Source organism: Poecilia reticulata, chromosome 15 (assembly GCF_904066995.2).
Source record: "Poecilia reticulata chromosome 15, P_reticulata-male-v2, whole genome shotgun sequence".
In the NCBI taxonomy this organism is placed as follows: domain Eukaryota; kingdom Metazoa; phylum Chordata; class Actinopteri; order Cyprinodontiformes; family Poeciliidae; genus Poecilia; species Poecilia reticulata.
The window spans coordinates 7,955,470-7,970,692 of NC_088844.1; the positions used below are offsets into that span (position 1 = coordinate 7,955,470).

General features: G+C 42.1%; 2 long non-coding RNA genes across 3 annotated transcripts in view; both read right to left on the minus strand.

Annotated features, from left to right (window-relative positions):
- LOC103476476 (uncharacterized) overlaps positions 1 to 696 on the minus strand; it is a 41,169-nt gene extending 40,473 nt beyond the window's left edge. Inside the window, exon 1 of the long non-coding RNA XR_535478.3 lies at positions 307 to 696. This is a non-coding gene — a long non-coding RNA (uncharacterized LOC103476476). The remainder of the gene's footprint in view (positions 1 to 306) is intronic.
- An 8,786-nt stretch (positions 697 to 9,482) lies between these two features.
- Positions 9,483 to 14,965, minus strand: LOC103476475 (uncharacterized). 2 transcript variants are annotated; one of them, XR_535476.3, is made up of 4 exons: positions 13,455 to 14,965; positions 13,262 to 13,337; positions 13,103 to 13,180; positions 9,483 to 13,003 (listed from the first exon to the last, which is right to left on the minus strand). It is a non-coding gene; the product is annotated as an uncharacterized LOC103476475 (long non-coding RNA). The 2 variants fall into 2 exon arrangements; XR_014091258.1 differs by having other exon boundaries at positions 13,262 to 14,965.
- Between the last annotated feature and the right edge of the window lie 258 nt (positions 14,966 to 15,223).

The window sequence follows — 15,223 nt, forward strand, 5'->3', positions numbered from 1 at the left end:
ATATTTTGAGAACTCCCAGTATGAAGCAAAGCAGCAAACCAGGAAACCAGTGCTTGTTGCGTTTATTAGTTCTACACCAGAATTATTTGTTCAACTTTACGCTAGAAATAATCAGTACCTACATTTCTGTTGAGTACCACTGAAGATAACACAGTGGTACCACTACCACTGTGGAACCACGTATTTAGTAGAATGTCCTGGACTTGTTGCTCTGAAACACGGATCGATGACAGGTTACGGTGAAAATGTAAACTTTTAAAAACAACTCTGCATGCATTTTGTACAGTAGACCCTATCCTCTGTTACCTGATGAAGACTTGCTGGATCTAGTTGTATTTTCACCAAAGTACTCAAAGGGGTTAACACAAGTCTAGGAGTAGCTCCATATTCCTCCATTGTTCTGGCTGAAAGTCCTTGAAACATGACGGTGCCTGCGGTCTCTCGCTCTGCATAGCTATGCGGTGATGTCTCCAACAGGAAGGCGTGTAGCGAGCTGCTCCTGTGATCCGTTTAGTGTCAGCAGAACTCCTCCACATTCCCTCAGGTAAGCCTCTGTCAGACTTCAGTCAGGTAAGGCAATATTAAGAATAACAAAGCAGAAGCGGTATCGCAGGGTTCCTCCTTGAGGCCATCGGGGAGGCACTGTGTTTTCACTCCAGACCTGTCAGATTCAGGAGAAGGACTTATGGAGATGGATAAACCCCAGAAGCCGAATGACAAACATCAGAAGTTCATCTTTGCTCCATTTTCTAGTGGAAATTTCTGCCCATCTTCCATTATATGAACTGCATGGGAAAAGTATGCTCTTTTCCCATTTAGCAAAATGTGTCTTATTGGGATTTATATAGTGAACCAACAGTAACTAGTGTATATTTGTTAAATGGGGCCTTTTATAAGAAATTCACATTTTTGCATGTTTTTGTGCTTCTATTTAGGTCTAAAAATAGAACAAGTTCTTAAAAAAACACCCAACCATTTTTTAAGTTCATTTGCGTCAGTATCTGGAAAATGAACTGTTTTAAAAACCAAGCAGCAGGCAGTGCCCCTCACCTAGCAACCCCAGTGAAACCCAGCCCATTGCATAGCAACCCAAGCAGAGCTCCAGCACATTTGGCTAGTTGGTTTTATGTACAATGGCTGCTGGAAAAGACAAGTGTTTTGTCGTCGATTTACCATCTAGAAACCACTTGCTGCATTCTTGTTGGTTGTGCAGGAGACTCCACTTCTGCTTTTCAAATGTGTACGGTTATATAAATGTGCATCTGTTTGCAGCCATTTCCACGTGTGAATGTAAACAATTTCTATTGATTTTATTTTTTTTTAAATAACTCAAGTTCAGGGAGACTGTATGGACAGCCTCTGTGAGCAATCATTTTCTAATCTTAAATTCTCAATTGGATTTATGTCTGGAATTTGACTGGGCCATTCCAGAACATAGATATGCTCATATCTAGCCCATTCTGTTGTTGCTCTGGCTGCATATTTAGAATAACTTTCCTGTTGGAGGGAGAACCTCAGAGTCCCTTGCTTGTCCCCACTGAAGAAAACTATCCACATAGTATGATGCATCCACCACCATGCTTCACCAAAGGGATGATGTTGGTTCTCCAACACAATTTGGATTTGTCATGTGGGCCATGTTTGCTGTACTTCACCACAAATGCCTTTCAAACTCTATTTTTCACATAATTTCAAGAAAACCACGTACATTTCCCCCCCCATCATTCACCACTTTGTCGGTCTATCGCATACATTTAAATTAAATCTAATGAAGGGTATCGTTGAGGCATTCAGAGCAAATGTACCAAAACAATAACCCGGTTAATAACTTTGTTTCAGAGAACTGTTGACAGAAACATCATGATGTCTGTTTTTCCTTTTCCGACTGGCAGCTGAGTGGTCATCCAGCGAGGTGTCAGACATCCTCTCGGGTCCTCGGGCCATCTGTTTGCGGCCCTGCTTTAGGAGAGGATATCTGCGGCCGTTTTCTGCCTAATTAGGTCCGGTAAACAGGCACTCATCAAAAAGCAGCTGTTGCGCTCCCTATTAAGGCACAAACACACACTTAGATGCACGAGGACACCAAAACAGACGGGTCGCAGAGATAAAGCCGCACAGACTGAACAGTAATGAGCGTCGATGATCAGTTCTGAGGGTGAACTCACCTTCATAACCCGCTGTTTGCCCAATTCCCGAGGGCCTTCGTATGACAAAACAACTTTTTTGTTTTGCAGTTGAATACAATTGCAATGTCATATACCCATGTTTTTGAGCATGTTCTCGTGTTGGCATTGACGGAATATTTACCACATTATCACCTCGGTAAAAAAAACAACCCAACAAACAAACCCAGGGAACACGATGGTGTGAACAATCATATGCCTAATAGGACAATTATGGCCCTGCTCCACAGAAGATCAAAACAAGCCAACAGGAAGAGGGGGAAAAAAAGTTGCATTTCCACATCAGCCTCCTTGTTTGCGATTTCACACAACAAAGTAAACTGTAAACTGGAGGGAAATATACTTAACCACACTGGATGCTTGCCAAATTTCCATAGGGCATTAGCAGCCAACTGGTGCAGGCTCATTAAAGAGCACAGAAACCTATAACCATTAAAAGGCCATTAGGCAGCATGTAATTTTGTGGAACTAAATGGCGGAGAGTAATCAAAAGCACATGAAGCCCAGCTGGGCGACTGGGCAAACTGTTTCGATTAGGGAGGAATCCATCATCTACAATGGCAGCTATTTGGGGGGTCAATTTTCCCGTGTGCTCCTTTCTTTCCCTCTGTCACTTTCACTCTTCCTCGGATTCCTTGCATGAAGTTTTCATGTTCTCCGTCATTAGGATCACTGCAGATACGACGGTGCTGGAAGTGTGCAACAGGCAAAATTTCTGTCTTTATTAAGTGATCATAAGAAAATACCGTTCCAGTGTATGCAGTTGCCTAATCCTTATGGCAGCTGTAGAAAGTTCTTCCAGGACCAAAGTACAGGAAAAAAAAGTATCATAACCTCTACTTACCATTTTCATATTTTCGCTCCCCCCTCGGGGGGATTGTTTGATTGCATCAACCGTATAAACTAAAGTGACATCATGCAGCAAATATAATATAATTTTCACCCCAAGAGAAACAGTTGAAGAAAATGGCAACAGCCCGGGGCCTTGTAAAAGTTGTGTGAAATTTTCAGCGCGGCTCCCTGTAGTGGAAGACTACGTTCCAAGAATAAGTTTAGAGCATGTACGATGTCATTAGGCCAGTCAAGTCTCGTTGTGCTCCGGCTGCCGAGGCCGTTGTGACAGGCCAGACTCTGATTAGTCAAACCTGGAGAGAATTTGGACAGAGATGCCTGTCATGGGTTAAATCGAGTGCACGCGCCCTTGACACTGGGTACAATCATCATGTCTTTGTCAAAACTTGAATCTTTTGAAGTATAATTTTGTTCTGCCAAGACAGAAAACGGCAACTTTTTGTTGTCTTTGTCTTATTTGACTGTCATTGACTTTACAAGTATGATTTTGTTAAGTTTTAGTTTACATAGCTTAAAGCAGCAATGTTTGTACTTGATATGAAGGTTTCAATTCATTGTGGATTTTCTCTTTTCCCATTTGAATACACATAATTAATGTTTATGGACAAAGTCTTGTCCTTTGCCACAGTTGCATGCCATTTGTAGCCATCAACATGTTTCTGATGTATTTCCATCCATCCATCCATTTTCTGCCGCTTATCCGGGGTCGGGTCGCGGGGGCAGCAGCTTCAGAAGGGAGGCCCAGACTTCCCTCTCCCCAGCCACTTCTTCCAGCTCCTCCGGGGGAACCCCAAGGCGTTCCCAGGCCAGCCGAGGGACATAGTCCCTCCAGCGTGTCCTGGGTCTTCCCCCGAGACCACCTCCCGGTGGGACTTGCCCAGAACACCTCACCATGGAGGCGTCCAGGAGGCATCCTTACCAGATGCCCGAGCCACCTCAACTGACTCCTCTCGACGTGGAGGAGCAGCGGCTCTACTCCGAGTCCCTCCCGGATGACCGAGTTTCTCACCCTATCTCTAAGGGAGAGTCCAGCCACCCTGCGGAGGAAACCCATTTCGGCCACTTTTATCCATGATCTCTTTCTTTCGGGGGTTGTCCTGCCTCAAGTGGAGGAGTTTAAGTATCTGATATATTTCTAGTGGCATATTTAAATCGTTTTGGGATCAATGTCCCGTTGGAGCAATTAGTTGAGTCCAGGTTTATCAGACCCTATACAGACATTTATGGCTAACCCAAGAACCCAACCACCAAGGCCCAGGCTCACCACAAGAGGAAACCTTCACTCGGTAGATGAGTTTCCACTACAAACATGTGCAAATCTTTGTCCATATTCAGCTGATGTTGGGGAAAAAAAACGCAATTTCTTACAATTGCGGTGTTTCCATTAAATAGGAAATTAAATGAAAGTCCAATCATTCACTGATTGCACAAAACGGGAACAAAAGGCAACTGAAGCTCAAAGGTGAAGAATGCATTTATGAGACTTAAGAAGCTCAAAGAATGTCAGTAATAATGTGTTGTGCGATTTATTTTGCTTTTGCTTTTTTCGAGTTGATCTTTCGTAGGAAACACCACGGACTACAACGGACAGACACAGATTTCAGACCTAAGAAATCATCAGGCACCAGGAGCAGATTCCAGGCTAAGCAATGCAGGATTTTTCTTTCAACAGCTCATTTGTTGCTGCATCACATCCATCTGCTTAAGCAGGATAAAATCTGTTTCACATGTTGTCTAATCTCCACAAAAAAAAAAAGAAGTTACAGAACACCATGTACTCCACTGAGGAGCTGAAGTTTGACACACACATTCAAAGCATGAGTGTCTTGGTTTTTAATTTGTTTTTATTATTCGAAGGATAAATTTGATTCAGAAAACGATAGCAGCAAACCCAGGTTTCTCCCGCCGAGCGTTCCGGTTAAACTCGACGTGCCGCAGGTTGGAGTGATGAATGTTTCCTGCCATCAAACATGCAAATATATTCAAGGTCTTGAAGCGCATTTCCAAGATCCAGGCTCTTAATCTAAAAGAGTGCCCTGAAAAATTTGTTGGAATGCAAAATTTACCCCAGAGTTTTTATTAGCTCATTATGTGGAGGACAGATGTTGCAAATCCGACTCAATTAAGCTGATTTCATTTGTTTTAAAGAGTCACTGACTTCAAGCCAAGACTTCGATATGCAGGGCCAGTTAATCTGGGAAATGAAGGAGAGAAAGGGAGTCTTTCCCTCATAAAGGTGCTCAGCGCCTTTGCAAAGGAAAGCAGAGTCGGCGAACACATTTCATTATTGTGCATTTTATTGCACTCGCTTAGGTTTCAATGTGATGATCGTTTCAAATGTTGCTTAGAAAGTTTTATACTGTAGCTCCAACAAAAGTTTCTTCCTCCAGGCTTCTGTCGTTGTTAAGCACTTCTTGTATTGCCATGAATAAATATCTATCCGTCCATCCGTCCGTCCGTCCATTACTTTTATCAGATATATATATGGTAATTTTTACAGTCTGTGCAAATTCATGTTTTTATTTTTCGGGAAAATCTGCCATGTTGCTGTAAATAACAAACAACCAGCATCACAACTGCTGCTTGCTGCATATAAATTACTTGAAATAAACACTACATGCCCAAACTTGGTGGTAACTTGGACAATACATTTTGTATACAAAACGAATAAAAGTTTTTCCTGCAGAAGAGCCGCTGGGGGTCACAGGTGGTAAAATCCGTCCTGATGTTTTCACTAAAGTATTTCTCTGACCAGATATGTTGCCTAAACGTGATTTAAATTGGGCCTGTTAGTTTTAAAAACTCCAAACACAAAGCCTGGGATTTTGTACTTGTTTGTTTTTGGCTAAAGTGGAGACGACTACAACTTGGAGCGAAAACCTTTCCACATCTGCTGGACTTGGTGAAGATTTTGGTGGAAATGTTTTCAATGCGAAGCAGATAGTACTACTCACCAAAACATAAAATTAAAACCAAAAGCACAGCTTTGCAAATATGACGTTTGCTGCGTAGAAATGGTTGAAACAATGCAATCTTTATAAATACTTTTTCACCTTTTTTGCTACTTTTGGCCCTTGACTTGTCTGTGAAATACTTGGAATAAGTCACACCACCACAACAGGAGAACATCTAAAAACACTCAAGTCTAAAATAATAACACCAGTTTTGTTTTTTTAATGATTCAACGGCCGCTTCTCACACTGCACACACCGCTACATGCTACAATCACGTGGTGCAACTTTGCACAGCTCCATAATAAAAATAAAAAAAAACTGATAGCCAGACTGCACAAGTCGGCTAATTATTTCAAATGTTCCACAGGTAATAAATAGTGGGGGATGGGAGGTGAACATGGCAACTCTGAGCTCATTAGAGGCTCGCTGTTGAAGAAAATTTGGCACTTAAGATGATTTCTGACCGTTTGAAATTAGAATTTGTTGAGTTTTATTAAATCCAAGTCTTCATCATAAAGATGAATGCAGGCAGAGTGAGTTGGAGTTAAACATGTTTAGCTAAACTTTAGTTTGCATGTTAACTCTACTGTGAGGTTATGTGCCCTGATTCAGAGCTCAGAAAGAAAAACTAATACAAGTCACAAACTCACACGGAGAACATTTTGTTCTCTCACCATCCAGAGAAAAAAAGAAATTAAAATGATTTTTAATCCGACTCTGAGAGAAACTTGCCTCTCGAGTTTTTAAATTATGATTCTGTGACTTAACGCCGACAACCGGGGAAGAAACTCCCCTGTTGTTTATGGGCTGTCAAAATATCGCATGTAGCAGTGAGTAACCTTTTATCAGCAGCTGAAGTGTGGTGGGTTATTTTTTTAGGGAGTGTGTTGTTCCCTGGCTAGAAAAAAAAAGTCATACAAGATTTATCAGTGTTATTTAGATTGAAGTGTTATTTTACTGAGAGACGGGCTAAAAGATTTCAGTGTTTGGGGGATTATCATACTAAAATAATGTTAGAAGTGATTATCTTTTCTGCAGACACCAAGATAAGACTTGAGGCTCCCAGGAAACAATAACAAATGTTTGAAATAATTTCAAAAGCTTTTGCTCACATTTAAATACACTGCTCAAAAAAATAAAGGGAACACTCAAATAACACATCCTAGATCTGAATGAATGAAATATTCTCATTGAATACTTTGTTCTGTACAAAGTTGAATGTGCTGACAACAAAATCACACAAAAATTATCAATGGAAATCAAATTTATTAACCAATGGAGGCCTGGATTTGGAGCCACACACAAAATTAAAGTGAAAAAACACACTACAGGCTGATCCAACTTTAATGTAATGTCCTTAAAACAAGTCAAAATGAGGCTCAGTATTGTGTGTGGCCTCCACGTGCCTGTATGACCTCCCTACAACACCTGGGCATGCTCCTGATGAGGTGGCGGATGGTCTCCTGAGGGATCTCCTCCCAGACCTGGACTAAAGCATCCGCCAACTCCTGGACAGTCTGTGGTGCAACGTGATGTTGGTGGATGGAGCGAGACATGATGTCCCAGATGTGCTCAATCGGATTCGGGTCTGGGGAACAGGCGGGCCAGTCCATAGCTTCAATGCCTTCATCTTGCAGGAACTGCTGACACACTCCAGCCACATGAGGTCTAGCATTGTCCTGCATTAGGAGGAACCCAGGGCCCAACCGCACCAGCATATGGTCTCACAAGGGGTCTGAGGATCTCATCTCGGTACCTAATGGCAGTGGCCTGCTGGAGGTCATTTTGCAGGGCTGTGGCAGTGCTCCTCCTGTTCCTTCTTGCACAAAGGTGGAGGTAGCGGTCCTGCTGCTGGGTTGTTGCCCTCCTACGGCCTCCTCCACGTCTCCTGGTGTACTGGCCTGTCTCCTGGTAGCGCCTCCAGCCTCTGGACACTACGCTGACAGACACAGCAAACCTTCTTGAAACAGCTCGCATTGATGTGCCATCCTGGATGAGCTGTACTACCTGAGCCACTTGTGTGGGTTGTAGAGTCCGTCTCATGCTACCACGAGTGTGAAAGCACCACCAACATTCAAAACTGACCAAAACATCAGCCAGACAGCATAGGTACTGAGAAGTGGTCTGTGGTCCCCACCTGCAGAACACTTTATTGAGTGTGTCTTGCTAATTGCCAATAAGTTCCATCTGTTTTCTATTCCATTTGCACAACAGCAGGGGAAATTGATTGTCAATCAGTGTTGCTTCCTAAGTGGACAGTTTGATTTCACAGAAGTTTGATTTACTTGGAGTTATATTGTGTTGTTTAAGTGTTCCCTTTATTTTTTTGAGCAGTGTATATAACACTGAAAATCTATCAAACTAATGTAACATGGGTGCAGGAGTAAAGCACAACCCACATATGGAGGTCTTAGTCCTCAACGTGGACGCAGCAGGTTCGATTCCTGGCCTTTGCTGCATGTCTTCCCCTTATCTCATTACCCACTTTCCTGTTAATTCACTGTCAAATAAAGACCCCTAGAGCCAACAAAAGCTTTAAAAATGAAACAAATGTAACATGTTTCCAATGTTTTTAATCACAGTACAAAAGGCGTGGTTCGTCGTCACGAGCGAAGTCGCAAAATTAGGTCCTGCTTGTGAACTTTGATAAATGCTTAATGTGTATAAGAGACTGATTTATTACTACTGGATTGGTGTGTCACAGTAATTAAGGCAACCGCAGCACAAAACTGCATTAATGAGCGGCAAAGTCATGAAAATAAATCAGATGAAAAACAGCATGATGGAATACAACAAGATCCCCCAACATCCTTGCCGCTGCTTGTTTGAGTGTCGGCATCTGTGCTGGTGTCCGTCGCAGTTCGTTGATCGACTGAAACGCTTCAGTCAGAAGTCTGTCTGATTGAGAATGCTTCAGAATCCATGTTGGAATCTGGTTAAAGTAGTTTCTTTAGTAAAATGTTTTCTAAAGCCACCAAATCATCCTGAAACTCATATCTCTGTGTCAGTAAAAAAATTATTTTATCAATTGATGTAGTGAAGGAGAGGAGGCAAGGCAAATTACACAGAGCAGAAAAACATTACAAGAGTTGGAGTGAAATGTAAGCGTCACATATAAACAAAAATATCAAAGTTTACATTTAAAACAAGACATGATAAAAATGGACTGATCACTGACATGTATGAGTAAGCTTGTAGTGAGTAATAAAGTTCTCAGTGCTGATGACCCGATGGATCCACATGGTTCTTACCTGACAAGTAACTCTGACATGTATTTAAGCCCAAGACCATTTAGTGTCCTATAGTTTTAAAATCTCCCCATTTCTTTATGGACAGCAACGTAAAACTAGAGAGCCAGTGCAGAGATTTAACTACTAGTGTGATATGATCCATTTTCCTGCCACTGGTCAGGACTTTGGCAGTGAAATTTAGGATAAGCTCTGGAGTTAAATTATTATTTTTTCAGACATCAGTTGAAAGGAAAAAGCATGTCCCAATTTTTCCATGTCCTGTTTTGACAGGGAACCCTTTATTCTAGCAAAGTGTTTATGATGCAGTCCACATTATAAGGATGTTAAATTGTCTATGTTCATAGTGACAGTTAAGTCTCTTGTGCGCTTCATCTTTTTGGCCTTATTTAGTTTAGTTGTGGCACATTTTTGGGAGTAAAACCAGTAATGTGTGTCTTTTGAACTCGGTGACGGTGACGTGTGGACAAGAATAACAGGGATATCAGCACGCATATGCCAAGAGTTGTACTATTCAATAACTGGAGCCAGATGGCTCAAATTATATGCTAAATAAAAGTGGACAGAGAATACTGCCTTGAGGAACCCCACATCATTTTGTTCATTAAGTTTTATAACTTCCAATTGGTGTAAAGTAAATGTCATCTCTCTTTAATAACTATAAAAAGGAATGTTTTATCAACAACTGGGTCAGTGTAGCACTAAGAAGTCTGTAAATTAACCCCTGCAAAGGAATTACTCGTCAAAAATAGGTATAAAATAAAAGAAACGGGCCACGACCAAAATATGTCCTGCCTTTATATTAAAAATTTTCAGTTTTCCACAGTTCGTTTCCAATATTAAGATAAATGGCAGCCCGCTCTCACTTATATATATTAAATCAGCTGTGCGGCAGGCTCACTCTCAGTTATGGACTCCAGCCACGTTGTTGATGATGTTCAAGCAAAACAGTGCCGTTCCATCCGTAAATTAAAAAGAGTTCATATTTCACAGTACCTCAGAGTCCTTAGCTTAGTGCTGGTATTATGTGCAATGGAACAACTCTGTCTTCTCGGCTCCTCCTGCCCCACCGCCACCCTTCACCTCTCCGCCTCTTCAACAATGTCTAAATGGTGTGTCCCTTGGCTGTGTCAGGCACTTAAGCCCCTGACTAGACTGATTTACAGGGATGAAAAAGGGGGAGTTAAGATGTTAGTCGATGAGCTACAGCTATGCTATGCTTTCAGCCCTGTCCTCACTCCGCTGTAATAGCATTTTACAGCCGCCCGACAAATCTGCCCCTCCATCTTGTTCCGAGTTTGACACGAACAGGAGCTGAAGCCAAAGGCGGAGCGAAGCCAACAAGATCCTTCTGTCCCAGACAAGTACAGACAGTCAGCGTGGCAATCAGTCACAGGACATGGAAAAGTGAAAACATTATCTGACCTTACATGGAACTCTATTGTTTACTCGATGTCAGCAAAGTCCACTAGAATGGTTTTATTTTGGGGTCACTGCCGCCCCCTTTTCTTGAGGGGACAGCAGTTAAGTTGAAATGATCAACCCGCAAAAGAAAAAAAAAAAAAAAGCATTTCATAACAGATTAAGGCCCTGAACTGTTATGCACATTCAGATGTATACTGTACGTAAACTAAACTGAAGCAAGATGACACCAATAATATTTCTTCATATTTCGCTTCCAAGAAGCCAGGCTTTCCTATAATCTTCGAGACGTGTCCTGGAAAAATATTTCTCTTGTCTTTCTGGTCGTTTTTCAATGTTCTTCTTTCAACGTTAGCTTCTTTTCGGCTCTGCCTCGGGGTGTTCTTCAGACATAGGAAAATAAGCAAGAGGACATTTTAAACTTCTTTTTGAACTAGAAAACTGTCCACATACTCCTTATTTTGTAATTTGCAGCATACCTTGAAACATCTGTGGACCGAGTCTTTAAAGTGTCTTGAAAGTAAAACCATTTTATGCTTGAATCATGGGAACTGTTGACTACAAATAGTTAAGATAATTTTTTTTAACGTATTCTTAAGTTAAATTTAGCCAAAATCAGGATAAATTTGAGCTCATAACCCATAAACCTCCTCAAGTAAGAACATATTGATGATCTTCTGGAACCCCATCACATCCTCTCACTTTTCTTTAATGACTTTCTCAACAGAGCTGTTCCATATTTGTACATCAACCCTGCTCTGCAATAAATGCGCAGGACAATAAAAGGCCTCAGTGTGTGCACCCATGCGCTCTATTACATCTGGAGCTAAAAACACAGAAACCCAATATGCAGAGTTTCCTCTTAGTTTGATGACGTTCCCACTATGTCCTGGAGTTCAACCTTGGCTGCATCACCATTTTCGGTCAGGACAGAACGGGTGAGTGGATGAGCGGAGACGTATATTCCATTACTGGAGGTGGGCGGCAAGTAAGTAAGGGAGGACCAGGAGGGAAAAGAAGGTGTGGGGGTGGAAAAGGAGTTAAGGGAGAGCTAGAGATGGTGGGTGATAAATGGGTGTTTGGTAAGGAGAGGAGAGGAAGTGGAATTGCTGGTTTCTAAGACTTCATGTTAAGACTTACAGAGGCAAAAACAAAATATCTTTATCACTGTAAGTGGCTTTATCTCCAAACCAACACACTCACTGTTCAACCTATTGAAATCAGTAATCCAACAAATGTAAATGCTTTTCATCTGACAGTGATCTTCAATAAAACAGAATATGCTTTTCAACAAATCTCATTTGTAAAACTAAAAGGGCCCTTTGAAAACAACACTTTTAAGTCCACATGCCTGTTTTTAAAAAGTTTGTTAAAAAATGTTGGCTGATTGTCGATCGGGTTTGTTCCGCTTGTCTCTTTACTGGGTGAGATTGAGCATTGGAGGGTGGACAGACGAGTGAGCACTATGTGGGAGCCACAGATAGGTATTCTCCCTGAAAGACCAGTCGAGGACCAGTCCTCAGTGAGAGAAGATCTCTTTAAGGATGCTGTGAAGCCTGAAGGCATGCAAATAAAGGGTTCTGGGTGTTTCTGAGGCTGAGGCGAGTTTATTGAGGGCAATGAGATGGCAAGCCTTAGAAAACATGTCAATTAAGGTAAGAACAAGAGTCTTGTTTTTAGAAACAAGTAGACCAGTGACAAAATCTAGTGAGATGTGGGACTGAGTCTGATTGGTAATGGAAAGATGTTGAAGTAACTCCTCAGGAGGGTGGGAAAAGATATTTCCTTGAGCAAAGGGACAAAGCTGGTGGTATCCTTATTAAGAGATGGCCACCAGAAATGACAACGGAGGAAGCCACTAGTGTGACTAACTCCAGGGAGACAGGAGAACCCAGAAGAGTGAGTCCACTGGAAAACCTGGTATTGGACATTTGACGGGACAAAGAGACAGATAGGGAGACCTCCTCCAGGGTCTGATTCCTCCTCTGTGGTGCTTTGAATACGTTGTTCCAAGTCCCCAAGTGCAATTTCTCATAGTACAAGATGCTCTAGAGAGAACTGATACTCTCCAGAGAATCAGTTCTCCTCAGATTCATCTGGAGAGAACTGTCAAGAGAGTGCATGTAGTTTTATGCTTCTGGAATTTGTTAAGTGATGTTGAGATTGAACCTGGAGAATAACAAGGGATTGAGTCTTTCAGCATTCTGAGAAAAGGTTGTTGTGGTCCGTCCAGACTATTACAGAAATATATGTTCCTTCTAGACAGTGTCTCTATTCTTGTGGGGAATGTTTTATGGCTAGATCCCAATCACGAACACGGTGGTGTTTGTCATCTTCAGGGAACCTTTGGATGAGAACAGTTACTAAAGCTACAGAGTCCATATGGCATCACAAGAGGCCAAATGACCCATGTGTGTTTTAAAAGCCGTTTTCCATAAATTACCTTCTTGGACTAGGTGGTGGACATCACGCAGGTCCACTGAAGAGAAGAATGATGCTTTCTGGATGGGTTGAAAAGCTTCTGAAATCAAGGGAAGAGAATATTTGATTTTGATCTTTGTCTGTAATCAATACAGGGTCAAAAGTTTTATTCTGCACCCACCGGTGATGAAGAGAACCGGAATATGCCAGCATTTAGGGCCTCGTCGATATACTGTATTTCTCCATAGCTTCCCTCTCTGGGTGAGAAAGATTGTACAGGGTGACCCACAAAAAAGTAGCCCGCGTTACTATAGCATTACTGGCGGCCTTCCGTGAAGAAAGAAAGAACTTGAAATGCCAAAATCTTTACTCACTCTTTACAGAAAGTGCTGGAAATGATCCCCTTGTGCGTCAATGCAGTTTTGGGCGCACCATAGCATATTGTCATATACGCGACGCAACTCTGGGGCACCAGTCCTCTGAATTGCATTACGAATATTGTCTTTCAACTGCTGTAAAGTTCTCGGGTTATTAGCATACACTTTTCCCTTCAAAATGACCCACAGATAAGTCACAAGTTAAGTCCGGTGATCTTGGTGGCCACAATCTTTTGGTGACAATCCTGTCTTCTGTAAATGCCTCCCAAATTCGTGCCAGTGACACGTGTGAAGTGTCACAAGTCGCGCCGTCTTGTTGGAAGAAGGCGTACCCACGTTCTTCCAGCGTCAACCTTCCATAAAAGTCCTCAAAAATTCTCATGTACACTTTCGTGTTCACTGTTGTCTCAAAAAATATGGGACCCACAATCCAAGTTCCAGACACAGCACACCAGATGCCGACTTTCTGATCGTGAAGAGGTTCCTGATGAATCGCAATCCGGCAATATGATGCCTCCTTTGTCGCTGTTTTCCCAGACTAACAGAACCCGGGGGACGGGGAAATGTGACGCAAACATCGTCCCCCAATAAAATCGATTGAAGGGTTGGGTTGACAAGGTGCTACGGGGAAGGATTCACTCGGCATGCCACTCTGGCAGGGAGGCGGGCTACATTTTCATGGGCCACCCTGTAAATAACCTTAACCCAGGAGGAAGAGGGGTGCCAGGGAGTAAATCAATGACTGATTTTGCACCGAAGGTTGCAGGTTACTAATGGCTGCAAGTGCACACTGAACTGGTTCTTGGCAGAGAGAGGTGTCTGGGATGTTCTTACTGGTAGTGAAGATGATAATTCAGGAGACAGGTAAGCGCATCCATTTTGAATGACCTGTAAAACAGTCAAAATAGTGAGTGCCTTCAAATCAAGACTAAAACCCCACCTGTTAATTCACTTAAGATAACATTAGATTTTTACCCTTGAAAATCTAAGGGTAAAACTAAACACTCGCACAAGCGAGTGTTTAGCAAGTGTTTAGTTCAACCAAAGTCAGACGCCATCAGAACTTATCGCAAACATGCTTAAAAGCCATATTTATTTTTTTCTTCTTCTCTTCTTGCATTTATGTTTAAAGATACACATTTTTCTTTGTTTATTTCACTCATTCATTTAATCATATTTATGTTTCTTGGATAGAAGTACGACTTGTTGTGATCTGACTCCATTTAGAAAATAAAAAATAACAACCTTTAAGGGCGATTGGGGCGCCCGCTAATAAAATGGTAGGGAAAACACTTCTGTGCAAATCGGGGTGCAATATAAACGACACACAGTTCGTGGACGTGACATCCCTTGATGATTCATTTCATCACATTTAACACAGACGAAGGTTTTTGGACACAGCGACACACGCTAGAAGAGAAGAAACGGAGCAGCAGCAGCTTCACCAGCACCGAAGCTCGGCCGTTCCACCAACATTTATTGCTGAATGCATAACGGTTTTACGTGACATTTATGCGTTTATTAACCCCGCATCTGTTTAAGCACAAGGAATTGGTGACAACTGATGATGTAATGGCTTCGGAGGGTGTCCGATTTTACGGCGGGATATTTTAAACGGTACTCTGTGAGACCTTGAGTCAGCGTTGATGGGTAGGGAGCGTACCAGAGAATGAGTTTCAGCTTCTGTAGCAACATCTTTTGTTGGGCGCACACCAAGAGCAAGGAACAGACTACCAGAATATATCAGTGAAAACTCCACATTTAAA